This window comes from Oratosquilla oratoria, chromosome 3, assembly GCF_046742065.1.
Source record: "Oratosquilla oratoria isolate Oo_2021 chromosome 3, ASM4674206v1, whole genome shotgun sequence".
Classification (NCBI taxonomy): domain Eukaryota; kingdom Metazoa; phylum Arthropoda; class Malacostraca; order Stomatopoda; family Squillidae; genus Oratosquilla; species Oratosquilla oratoria.
In genome coordinates, this window is record NC_134779.1 from 280,791 (window position 1) to 293,440 (window position 12,650).

The following is a 12,650-nucleotide window of genomic DNA, read 5'->3' on the forward strand; positions in this document are numbered from 1 at the left end:
CCACATCAACCTTGATGAAACCTCCTTCCACTCCACTACACGCTTACTTATCTCTTCACTTACTAATATAGCCACCCCTTCTCTCCCTCGTCCCCTCTTCGCTCCTGAGTACCTCTCAGCTACACTCCAAAACTCACAATTGCCCTTTCCTTTCATTTTAGTTTCACTCAAAGCCAGCACATCCATCTTTCTTCTCACAAACATACTGCCTATCTCTTCCCTTTTACTCCCATCTGTACCACATCCACGTACATTAAAAGACCCAAACCTAAGGGTACTGGTTGGAAAACTCCCAGACCCTCTTATGCCTTTACTTTTTTTTAGGAATGTCCCCTTTTGGGGCTACAGGTAGCAGCACTCGTAATCCCATCCCCTGTCCCGTTTTTTGTCGCCTTTTACGACTCAAGTGGAAAGACTTGGTGGTAGCATTCTCTTCCCCCACCACAGGGTAGGCGAAAAAAGGAAATGAATATTCAGAGAAATGGTACAGGGCAGTAACAAGGGGTTGGGGGACAGCATAACGGAGGGAGAGTCGTAGTATATAAGTGTCATAATTTCTCTATGAACAGAGTTTTCCTCTATCACAGAGAAAATGATGTGTGGCTCTGGTACGTAGGAGCGCCCCATATAGGCCCTAAAGTATCAACTGCATGCTACTTTGCCACAATAACATGCAGCCAATATATATATATATATATATATATATATATATATATGTATATATATATATATATACAGCGGAGGATGGGCCTTCCTGCAAGTCTGGAGCCAGCGGCAAGCTCTCCATACAGCACATTCTTCGGTATTTGGCTGTCGTCCACTCGGCTAACATGACCGATCCATCTCACTCGCCTCAAGTTGAGCAAGGCGAACATACTGGGCATTCCCGTCTGTGTCAGAACATTCTTGTTGGAGACACGATCTTGCCAGATAATGCCCAGGATTTTTGTGAGGCAGAGCATGTGGAAGATGTTGAGTCGGCACTCTTGACGGGAGTACAGGGTCCAGGCTTCGCTGCCGTACAAGAGCGTGCTGAGTACACAAGCCTGGTATACCGCTATTTTGGTGTTGGTGGTCAGTATGGCGTTGTCCCATACACGCTTTTCAAGGCGAGCCAATGCTATTGCTGCTTTGCCGATGCACTTGTTCAGTTCTGCATCCAGGAACAGGTTGCTTGAGATGGTGGAATCCAGGTAGGTGAACTCACCCACCACCTCGAGGATGTGGCCATCAGTGGAGATGCTATGAATGCTGCTGACATCCTGGTCCATGACGTTGGTATTCTTGATGCTGATGGTGAGGGCGAACTCTTTGCATGCATGAACGAAGCAGTTGATGAGTCGCTGTAGGGCCTCCTCTGTGTGTGCAGTCAAGGCGGCGTCATCAGCAAGCAGCATCTCTCTGATCAGGACCTTGCGTACTTTGGTTTTTGCTCAGAGGCGTGCAAGGTTGAAGAGACTTCCGCCACTTCCGGTGTGGAGATACACTCCGTCTTCTGACTGGCTGAAGGCATAAGACAACAGCAGGGAGAAGAAGATGCCGAAAAGCGTCGGAGCAAGCACGCATTCCTGTTTCACGCCACTTCTGATTGGGAAGGGCTCCGAGGATGAGCCGTCGTACTGGACGGTGCCGTGCATGTCTTCATGAAAAGACGAAATCATCCTCAGAAGCTTAGGGGGACATCCAATTACCTGTAGCAGGGTGAAAAGGCCTTGCCTGCTAACCAAGTCGAAAGCCTTTGTCATGAAGGCAATGTACAGTAGACGACTCTGTTCTCGGCACTTCTCTTGCAGATGCCTTAGTGAAAAGACCATGTCAATGGTTGATCTTTCTGCTCTGAAACCGTACTGTGCCTCAGGGTAGACTCGTTCTGAAAGTTTCTGCAACCGGTTGAGTATTACTCGGGCGAAGACTTTCCCGACAGTACTGAGAAGAGAAATTCCGCTTTAGTTGTTGCAGTCGCTGCGGTCTCCTTTGTTCTTATAGAGCGTGATGATTTTGGCGTCACGCATGTCTTCAGGAACGGTTCCTTCCTCGGAGCACTGGAGTAAAAGCTCGTACAGGTGGTGATGTAGAACGGTACCCTTGCCTGCTTTGACGACCTCCGGGGGGATGCCGCTGTTTCCAGGAGTTTTCTCGCCGGCCAGGGAGTCGATGGGTTTTCTAAGTTCGTCAATAGAGGGTGGAGCATCTAGTTCCTCCACAAGTGGGAGGGGTTTGCTGCGGTGCTGACAACATTCTCTCTTGAGTAAAGCTCTTGATAGTGTTTGGCCCATCTCTCCATCTGCTTTCCTCTGTCTGTGATAGTGTCGTCAGTGGCTGTCTTCAGAAGTGCGATCTTGGTAATGCTTGGGCCAAAGGCTTTCTTCATGCCGTCGTACATGGCACGAATGTTGCCACAGTCATCAGAGAGTTGGATGCTCTGACAGAGGTTTAGCCAGTAGCTGTTAGGTCTGCGCCAACCTATCAGTTGGGCGTCATTTCTGGCCTTCCTGAGTGCAGCGAATGTCTTCTCTGAAGGCTCTCTTTTGTAGTTAAGCAGCGTTTTTCTTTTAGCTGCGATTGCTGGTTCTGCCTCTCTCTCTTGCCGAAGGTGTCCATGGCAGAGTTGTAGATGGCGCCACGAATGTGATTCCACCTCTCTTCAGCGCTGTTTGTGGGGGCAGTCCCGAAGGGCCTCTTCTGTAGAATAGGCAAAGTGCTTACACAGGTCTGGAATTTTTGTCCTGGCTGTGTTGATACGTGGACGACCTTTCTGCATGGAGCGATGAATCCGTTTGGGCTGAAGACGCACCTCACTACCAACCAACGAATGGTCGATGTCGCGGTCAGCGCTGTGGTAGCTGCGGGTTGTGAGGACGCAGTTCAGCGAGGGTCTTCTGGTAATAACGAGGTCCAGCTAGTCCCAGTGACGTGATCTAGGGTGATGCCAGGATACTCTGTGTTGAGGCTTGGTGGCGATGAATGTGTTAGTTACACAGAGGTCGTGGTAACAACACATCTCTAGAAGCCTCTGACCATTCTCGTTGAGTTTCCCGACACCAAAGTGACCATTGCTGCCGGGCCAGGATTCTTGTTCAACTCCCAGATAAGCGTTGAAATCCCCAAGCAGTTATAGTTGTTCTGTGGCTGGGATCTCTCTGATGATAGTTTCAAGCTCCTCATAAAACTCACCCTTGGTCTTAGCCATAGAGCTGAGTGTGGGAGCGTAGATGCTCAGGATGTTGACTGGGCCAGAAGAAGTTGAGAGTCGAAGAGAGAGGATTCGAGGTGTTCCCCTTTATGGGGGTTCCACTGAAGACAGTAGAGGGTTTCTCATTGCGAATCCTACGCCATGCATGTGTAGTTCCTCTGGATCCTTTCCTTGTCAGAAGAATGTGTAATCCTGTTCTCTGAGGCTGCCGCCCAATGGGAGTCTGGTCTCCTGTAATACAGCAATGTCAATGTTGAGCCTCTCTAGCTCAGAGTTGATGATGAATGTTTTCCTGGAGTCATCAACCTGTTGTAGATCGTCGATGAGGCCAGGACACATTGTCCTAACATTCTAGCTTGCCAGTCGCAAGACAGATTAATTCTTTTTAACAATACTATGACTGTTGGGCACTAGATAATCGTCCGCTTTTTATGTTTTGACGAACACTAAGCCTCAGGCACCCTCTGGAGCGGCAGACGTTGGCGGACCAACACCTTATTGGTCGGGAGCTGCTCAGCTTGAGGCGGACGGTGGTCGGACGATAGGACTTCAATGGTCCCTCCTACCTTCAAAGTTGTCCCGTGGCATCCTTCTTGTACGCCAATTTGGAAGGGTTATAACCCGTAAACTGACAACTTCCGGTTTGAGTCCACACTTTACAGTAGGGCTGGAGTATCCCTCTACAGTTACTTTTTTTTTCGCGCGAAGCCTGGGCCTGAATTTGGAGATCCTGGGTGACCCGATCATCAGAATCCCCATCTCGACCTTCCTGACGAGGTCCAAAGGAATGCGAATCATGACGTCTGGTGTCAGTTTGGCTGTAGGAGATGCCGGAACGATGATAATTGCACTGGGCCGTCAACTAAGACGGTTTACCGGGGGTATGGCGCTTGGAGCCAGCACGTGAGAGCTTTAGGAGATGGATTAGAACCAGTGTTGTTCGTCCACCCTACGATACACATTTATATACTCGTATATAAATATATTTTATATGTGCATACATACACACACACACACACACACACACACACACACACACACACACACACACACACACACACACACACACACACACACACACACACACACACACACACACATACACACACACACACACACACACACACACACACACACACACACACACACACACACACACACACACACACACACACACACACACAAACACACACACACACACACACACACACACACACACACACACACACACACACACACACACACACACACACACACACACACACGCGCGCGCGCGCGCGCGCTTACACACACACACACACACACACACACACACACACACACACACACACACACACACACACACACACACACACACACACACACACACATGTATATATATATATATATATATATATATATATATATATATATCACAAGACGAAAATGTAGTAGCATATTTAGTAAAATGTTTTAAATTACCCACTGTCGGAGAAACAAAACAAAAGAAACAGACGAACTGTATATTTCGACCACTACTGTGGTCCTCTTCAGCAGATAGATACAAGGTAAGATGTACAAGAATATATACAGTGAGAGAGGTACAAAGTGGGAACAAGGGGAGGTGGCTCAAGTCACATGTCCGAGGTGAGGCGGATTCGGGAATGGTAATAATCTATTCACAGCATAAGTTGTTATACAATCAGGTGACCATTGCCCTTTTGATGTATTGAAATTTGGCAAGTGTTTAATGAAGAAAGATTCGACTATCTTTCTCCTAAAGCTACAATTGGATTTATAAATTATTTCTGGTTTGTTCCAATCTATGCGGTGATCCTTTGTTGATGTATGGAGGAAGACCGCGGAGTTATTTTGTGCATACCTGACAGAGTTTTTGTGCTCTTTTACTCTGGTATTGAGGTCCCTACCTGTCTGACCCCGTAGACCTTATTACAATCTTTACAAGGTAGTTTATATGCTCCAGGGTTATTATCTGAATTTGGGTTTATGATGTGTGTTTACTACTTTATGAAAAATGTTATTAGGATAGTTGAAGACCAATTTAATTTTATCTTGTGGTAACATTTTAGAAGCTTTGTCCAATAAATGGTTGTATGGGATCTTTATACAAGTATTGTCCCAATTGTGCTGGTTCTTTGTTTGGGAAGAGTTCTTATAATGGCTGATTTTTGCCTTGGTAAGAGCTTTTGTCAACAACCAATTTGAATAACCTAATTTGCTCAGTTGTAAGTTTATTGTTTCTAATTCTTTATTTAAAAATTGAACGCTACAAATTCTTAATGCTCTTAAATAGAGGCCCGAAGCATCACTTAGTTTAACCATCCATCACACACACACACACAAACACACACAAACACACACAAACACACATACACACACACACACACACACACACACACACACACACACACACACACACACACACACACACACACACACACACACACACACACACACACACACACACACACACACACACACACACACACACACACACATACACACATATACGCACACACACACTGAAATCAGTGCTCCTCTTAAAACTTCATAGTTTTTCACGTTCCTCATCTTTCACTCCTTATTAGTTTCGATCATTTCCCTCTGGACTGGGCGAGATGCCAGACGCAGAGTCGTAATAAGTTTTTCTTCCTTTTCTTCCTCTTTTCCTCCTTCTTCTCCTCCTCTTCCTCCTCTTCTTCCTCCTCCTTCTCCTCCTCCTCCTCCTCCTCCTCCTCCTCCTTCTTCTTCTTCTTCTTCTTCTTCTTCTTCTTCTTCTTCTTCTTCTTCTTCTTCTTCTTCTTCTTCTTCTTTCTCTTCTTTTGTCTTTGCAAAGCTCGCAGACATTGAAAGCCCATATCGCACGTGACATTATTCTTTTGTACATACGATGACAAGATGGTTTCTACCATTTTGCCACAAAATTAAAATGAATAAATAGATATAAATATAAATATATATATATGTATATATATATATATATATATATATATATATGTATGTACATACACACACACACACACACACACACACACACACACACACACACACACACACACACACACACACACACACACACACACATATATATATATATATATGTCACCCCCCTGCTCTTCCCTCTTTTCCTCTTTTCTATTCTCTCTTGAGTTGTTTTAAGGCCCCATGCCTTGGCCTTCTTGGGGGTGAATAAAAAAGGGTGTAGTCGTTCTGATGCTTGTTGGTCTAAATCAGCACACCCGAGAAATCCCGAGAGGAATTCTCAACGTCACGTCAAGCCACCTTCGTTCTGACATCACTCTTTTTTTCATCCAATAGTCTTTTACTTCTCAAACAAGTGACACACCTTAAGGGCGTGACTTTCCTTTCTGCACCAATGATTTTTCTCCTCCTCCACCTTTTTCTCCAATTGGAGAGGCTGTTACACTCTTCTAAACTATGTCACAATGTAAGCATTATGTCGTAACAAAAAATGGCTTGCCGCTCACAGTTCCAACAGAAAAACAATTACACCAGGCGATACTCTGCACTTTTAGATATATACAAGGCGCTATTCTGAATCAGCTATCCTTGGCGTTAGTCAGCCGTCGGCCGTTGTATCATAACATCTTAACAAAAAGACTATGAAATTTCCTTCCAGTTCTTCTACCTCCTCGATCTACCTCTGATCTACCTTAAATGTCTACCTTTATCTACCAGCCTCTTGCAATATATATATACAATACATATATATATATATTATATATGTATATATATACATATATACATACAGCATATATATATATATATATACATATATATTATATATATATATATACATATATATGTATATATATCGACTCGGTTGTTCGCCGCGCCGCGTCCGAACTCAGTCACTTGGTGACGACTTGCGCATTAACATTTTTGCTGCAGGAATGGGTGTTCCTTTACTCACCATCCCAATCCCCCCCCCCACACACACGCATAAACATTATGTTCAAAAGCACTCACACACTTATACATTCATACGCACACAACCTCACATACAACCGCGTAAACACACACACACACACACACACACACACACACACACACACACACACACACACACACACACACACACACACACACACACACACACACACACACACACACACACACACACACACATACACACATACACACACGACTTGTGGCACATTGGCAGAGTTCCCGACTGCCACTACGGCGGTCCGGGTTCGAATCCCGCCCAGGGCTGAAATAATTTCAGTATTACTGCACTATAGGTCGTTACTTCAACTCTTGTGGGCGGAGAGTTAGGTGTGCGTGTGCGTGTAAGGTCAAAGCATTACCCATAGATCGGTCATATATGAGCTCTGAGCTCTCTTCTGGAGGGAAATAGCTGTCGATCACGAGTCCAACACATGATCCAAGACCATGGTGAATCACACACACACACACACACACACACACACACACACACACACACACACACACACACACACACACACACACACACACACACACACACACACACACACACACACACACACACACACACACACACACACACACACACACACACACACACACACACACACATGGACACAAAGACTCACAGGAGGTGTATGGATTGTATACGTTATAATTTTGGATAGGTCTTCGAGTGATATAAATGGAGGGGCCAAGCCGAGTAGAAACGACGGGTCAAGAATGGCGACCTTGCACAGAGGTGGGAAAACATGTAGGAAAAATGGAAGATAAATGCAAATGTATGTGTGTGTGTGTGTGTGTGTGTGTGTGTGTGTGTGTGTGTGTGTGTGTGTGTGTGTGTGTGTGTGTGTGTGTGTGTGTGTGTGTGTGTACCTACCCACAGATAATCATGAAGATACACGTACACATGCATGAAAGAGTAGAAAAAGGGAGGGGAGAGAGGATAAATCTTAAACAGAAAATCACGAGACATAAATAGCAAACCCAGATATTTTAAATTTTCTTGCACTGGTTTCTGCATTAGAATTTCTTTCTTTCGTTCTTTTTTCTTTAAATATCAGTTCCTCACACTAATTTAGAACTTTACAGAAAAAGTGTTGTTTTTCTTGTTTCGTCATCCTCTCGTCTCTATCTTTGGCTTTATTCAAAAGTCTTCCTGTATTTGTTCTTTCATTCTCAGCAGTATCCCTCTTGATAAAATGTTTATTTTTTTCTCTGCCTGCTAGCTTCCAACATTTCGTTTGTGTCTTTGCTGTGTCTTGTAACTTGTAATCTCTTTTGTGCTTCCTTCATGGTGCGTTTAGTGGCGTCCTAGACTGACCCTCAAGCCGCATGATCTAGGTTTCAAGTGCCGTAGGCGGGCTCTTTATCAAACTGTCATAACAAACCCATATGCGTGTGGAATGGCTTTCGAAAATAAACAAGCTTTCCGCATCACGAGAGTTGATATCGAGCGGTGCAGAACTAATTCCAAACTACCTCATTTGTACATCCTTCCTGGCCTGTTTGGTGGCCTCCTAAATCTGTGTCTCATGCCGGATGACCGTTCGAGTCCCGTAGGCAAAGCTATTGATAATTAATATATACATTTATGCATTTATACGGTAATCTGTACCAAGATGGCCTCTCTATTGTCCAAGAAAATACCTCTACAGACATACTATACTGACGGCGTGGCAATTAGCTCGCCTCTTGGCATTTTCTTCGCCAACATTTTTTCACGGAGGTGTTGGAGAAAGTCTTCAGCACCACCAGAAAGACTCATATACTGTACGTCCATTACGTAGACGACATTTGTGTTTTCGTGAGGGATCTAGTGGAGTGGTTCTTAACCTGGGGGTACGAAACCTTGAACCTGGGGGTACGAGACATGATAGTCAGTACATGTTACTATACGGTATAAATTATTTACTATGAGAAAGCACAGCGAAATTTGCATCACTAATACTTTTCATATTTTAGCATTGTATTTGTGTTGGATGGGAGTGGGTGGCTACGAGAAATTTTTCTTAGATATCAAGGGGTACGAGCACTAAAAAATGTTAAGAACTACTGATCTAGTGGAACTCGAAAATCTAAAAGCCAATCTACAATGCATCTCTGCCCTAAACTTCTCCATAGAGAATAATATCAACTGACAACTCCCTTTCCTGAATACTTAGGTCGAAGTAAGTATTCCAGGTTTCAAAATTGGGGTCTGCCTCAGCGGGGAAAGTGAATGCCCTAAACGCTACCGAAGATCCGCTATAAACGCGCCAGAAAGGCCCTTACGCGTTGCAGTGACTGGACTCGAGCCCACCCTGAGATCAAAAGGGCGCCACAAGTCCTGGTCAATAATGTTTAGGGAAAGTTGCAACATGCAAACAAAAAGCAACTTGGCAGATGGTTTATCCATCCCCGGTTGAAACCACGTACGGAGAGAGAAAAATTATTAACTACAAAAACACAGTGTTTTTTCAATAAAAAACAGATGAATGAAGTTTTTCATTAATAATTAGCAGAGACAAAACCCAACAGTTGGTGGTCACTTACCACAAAATCATGAAAACACCCCAATTCCCTATCAAGAACAACAGTAGAAAGGATTGGGACATGTATGTATGTATGTATGTATGTATGTATGTATGTATGTATGTATGTATGTATGTATGTATGCATGTATGTATGCATGTATGTATGTATGTAAGTATGCATGTATGTATGTGTGTGTATATATGTATGTTTGTATGTTCGTTTGTATGTATGCATGTATGCATGCATGTATGTATGTATGTATGTATGTATGTATGTATGTATGTATGTATGTATGTATGTATGTATGTATGTATGTATGTATGTACGGTATGCATGTATGTATATGTGTATGTATGTATGTATGTATGTATGTATGTATGTATGTATGTATGTATGTATGTATGTATGTATGTATGTATGTATTAGTTTCCACCTTTGAAAATGTTTGGCCATGCCTCATGCCTGGCATGCTAGTCTAATTTACGAAAACCGAAAATAGAGCTAAATGAATTGTTTGCCGCGGTAATACGCTCGTGTTCTTATCTCATTGAAACCTGAAATTAGTCCATTGTTTGCACTTTCAAGACACGTATCTCTTTCTTGCATGTTGTATTTGTTATTTTACTTATTATTTCATTTGTTATTTGTTTAATTGTACCATTATCAAAACGTCACGTATGTCTCACTCCTGTCCATTTAATTTATTTCTGTTCTTAAATGTCATTGTTTTAATCACTTCTGAAGCGGGGAGCATTATATATAAAATGTGAATAGGTTTAAAATGATAATGCACAATATTATCGTCACAAAATGAGAAAGTATGGGGGGGGGGTGATGTCTCTTGAACCCTGCAGGGACATCGTACATAAAATCCTTTTGTTCCAACAATACTAACGGAGACGGTATTCCTTCACTAAGCGATTATCAACGAAGGGTGCTGATTTGAACAATAGGGGGCTTCTGATATGTACAATATGATGACATACTCATAAGTATTGCACCGTCAAGAAGACTAGCTGCATACGAAATGGATACTATTTTAGAATACTACATTTTCTGACCGGAAATGCATTTAGCATTACGTTGATCACTTTAGAATAATTTATGATGTTGATAATATTCGCTCGAACTTTGACTCGAAACCAGATGAGAAAGTGGATCAGTGCTCTTTGTTTTTCGTTTTTCCTTTTCTTCCTCTACAGCTTTACCACTTATCACTGCAGCCGCTGATGCCTTATTTTTGGCTATTGAACTAAATAAAAAATCAGGTAATTTGTGAATAAAATTTCATCTTGTAATGAGTCACTGTAATAGTTGCAACTGCATGTAAGGTGACGCTGCACTAAGCCTGGGGACGGTGCGCCGAGGTTGGAAAAAATGAGGAAACATTGCTTTATTTTGCCACGGAGGAGTTTCATCTAAGCTGGATAGATCTACCTAGTAGCAGATTCAATAAAAATCTAAACTCGTAGAATTCACCATATGGGTTAACGGGAGAGAGTAGGGGAGTATCATATTTTTTTCTGGTGGGAGTGAAAAAGTGGAGAAGGAAAAAGGTGGGCACATGCAAAGAATGAGTAATGAAAGACTAACAGAAAGAGTGTGGAGGGCAGAGGTGAATGGAGTGAGCTTGAGGGGTAAACCGAAAATGAGATAAGTGGGGGGTCGGGGTGAAGGTCTTGCAAGGTAAAAGGAGATGTCTGTTCAACAGGGAAGCGAGAAGGCAAGAGATCGGTGCGAATGGAGAATGGTTGTGAATGGACTATAAATTGACATGAATTGAAGGGATTTCTCCTAGCTTTCTCTATTTACGCATGAAGGGTCAAGGAGGAAAGATCACCATGTAAATGAAGCGGTGGAAGTAAACCAGCTTAGGCTGTCGAGCTCTGCTCTGGATGAATTGTGCCTTGCAGCATTGTTTCTGACCCGGGCAGTGGATGTGGGGTTCAGGGGTGGATTTTCATCCACAAGAATCTCAGCTAAAAGGAAAATAAATGGGTGTTGCATGGGTGCATACTTTGGCAGGCTACTTCCCTTAAAATGAATAGATAGGTAAATAAATAGATAGATAGATAGATAGATAGATAGATAGATATTATATATATATATATATATATATATATATATGTATATATATATATATATATATATATAGATAGATAGATAGATAGATAGATAGACAGAGATAGATAGATAGATGGATAGATAGACAGATAGAAATAGATAGATATATCGATACATAGGTGACAAAATAGACAGACAGAATGAGCTGCTTAATGTAGCCGTTGGAGGATTGTTTTTTCCTTTCGTGACTACATTTTGTCTGGTGTTGGGAAGTTAAAACCTGTGGGGGGCGTTCTCTTAGTTTAATTCTTGTAGAGCGGTGATATCAGGTACAGAGTGGAGGACAGGAGTCCTCTCGGTAAGAATCCTCAGTTGGGTCCCTAGTCCTGGGATGTAATTCCCTATGGGGAAAGTCCTAATATAGCGACGCAATCGCCGATATTTATACGCAGAAAATGCATGTATCTTATAAAGAATTACAAAGGATTACAAAGGCGGAGGATGCCGACAGGAGACCTTTTGGTCCATATCTAAGTCGGATGCGAAAAAAATCATAATAATAATAAATAAATAATTAAAAACTATAATAATGTAAAAAAAATTAAATAAATGCATATGTATATTTAAATAATAAACAAACAGGTAAATAGTAAATAATAATAAATTGACATATAACTAATAATAAATGAGAATCAAACAGACAAATGATAACAAAACAAAAACAAATGATATAAAATAAATTATAATCATTACAGCATCTTGCTTAGGTGTTTATCTAAATGATTCTTAAAGCTTCGAACTGAACCACATTGCAATACCTGTGCAGGAAGTTTATTCCATTAATTAGCTACACGGTTGGCGAAGTTATTTCTACCCAATTCCAAATTGAATCTATTTCCGGACAGTT

General features: G+C 42.4%; 1 protein-coding gene across 6 annotated transcripts in view; it reads left to right on the plus strand.

Moving 5' to 3' along the window:
• LOC143020140 (uncharacterized) overlaps positions 1 to 12,650 on the plus strand; it is a 378,438-nt gene that overhangs the window by 214,589 nt on the left and 151,199 nt on the right. The gene's annotated exons all lie outside the window — the stretch shown is intronic.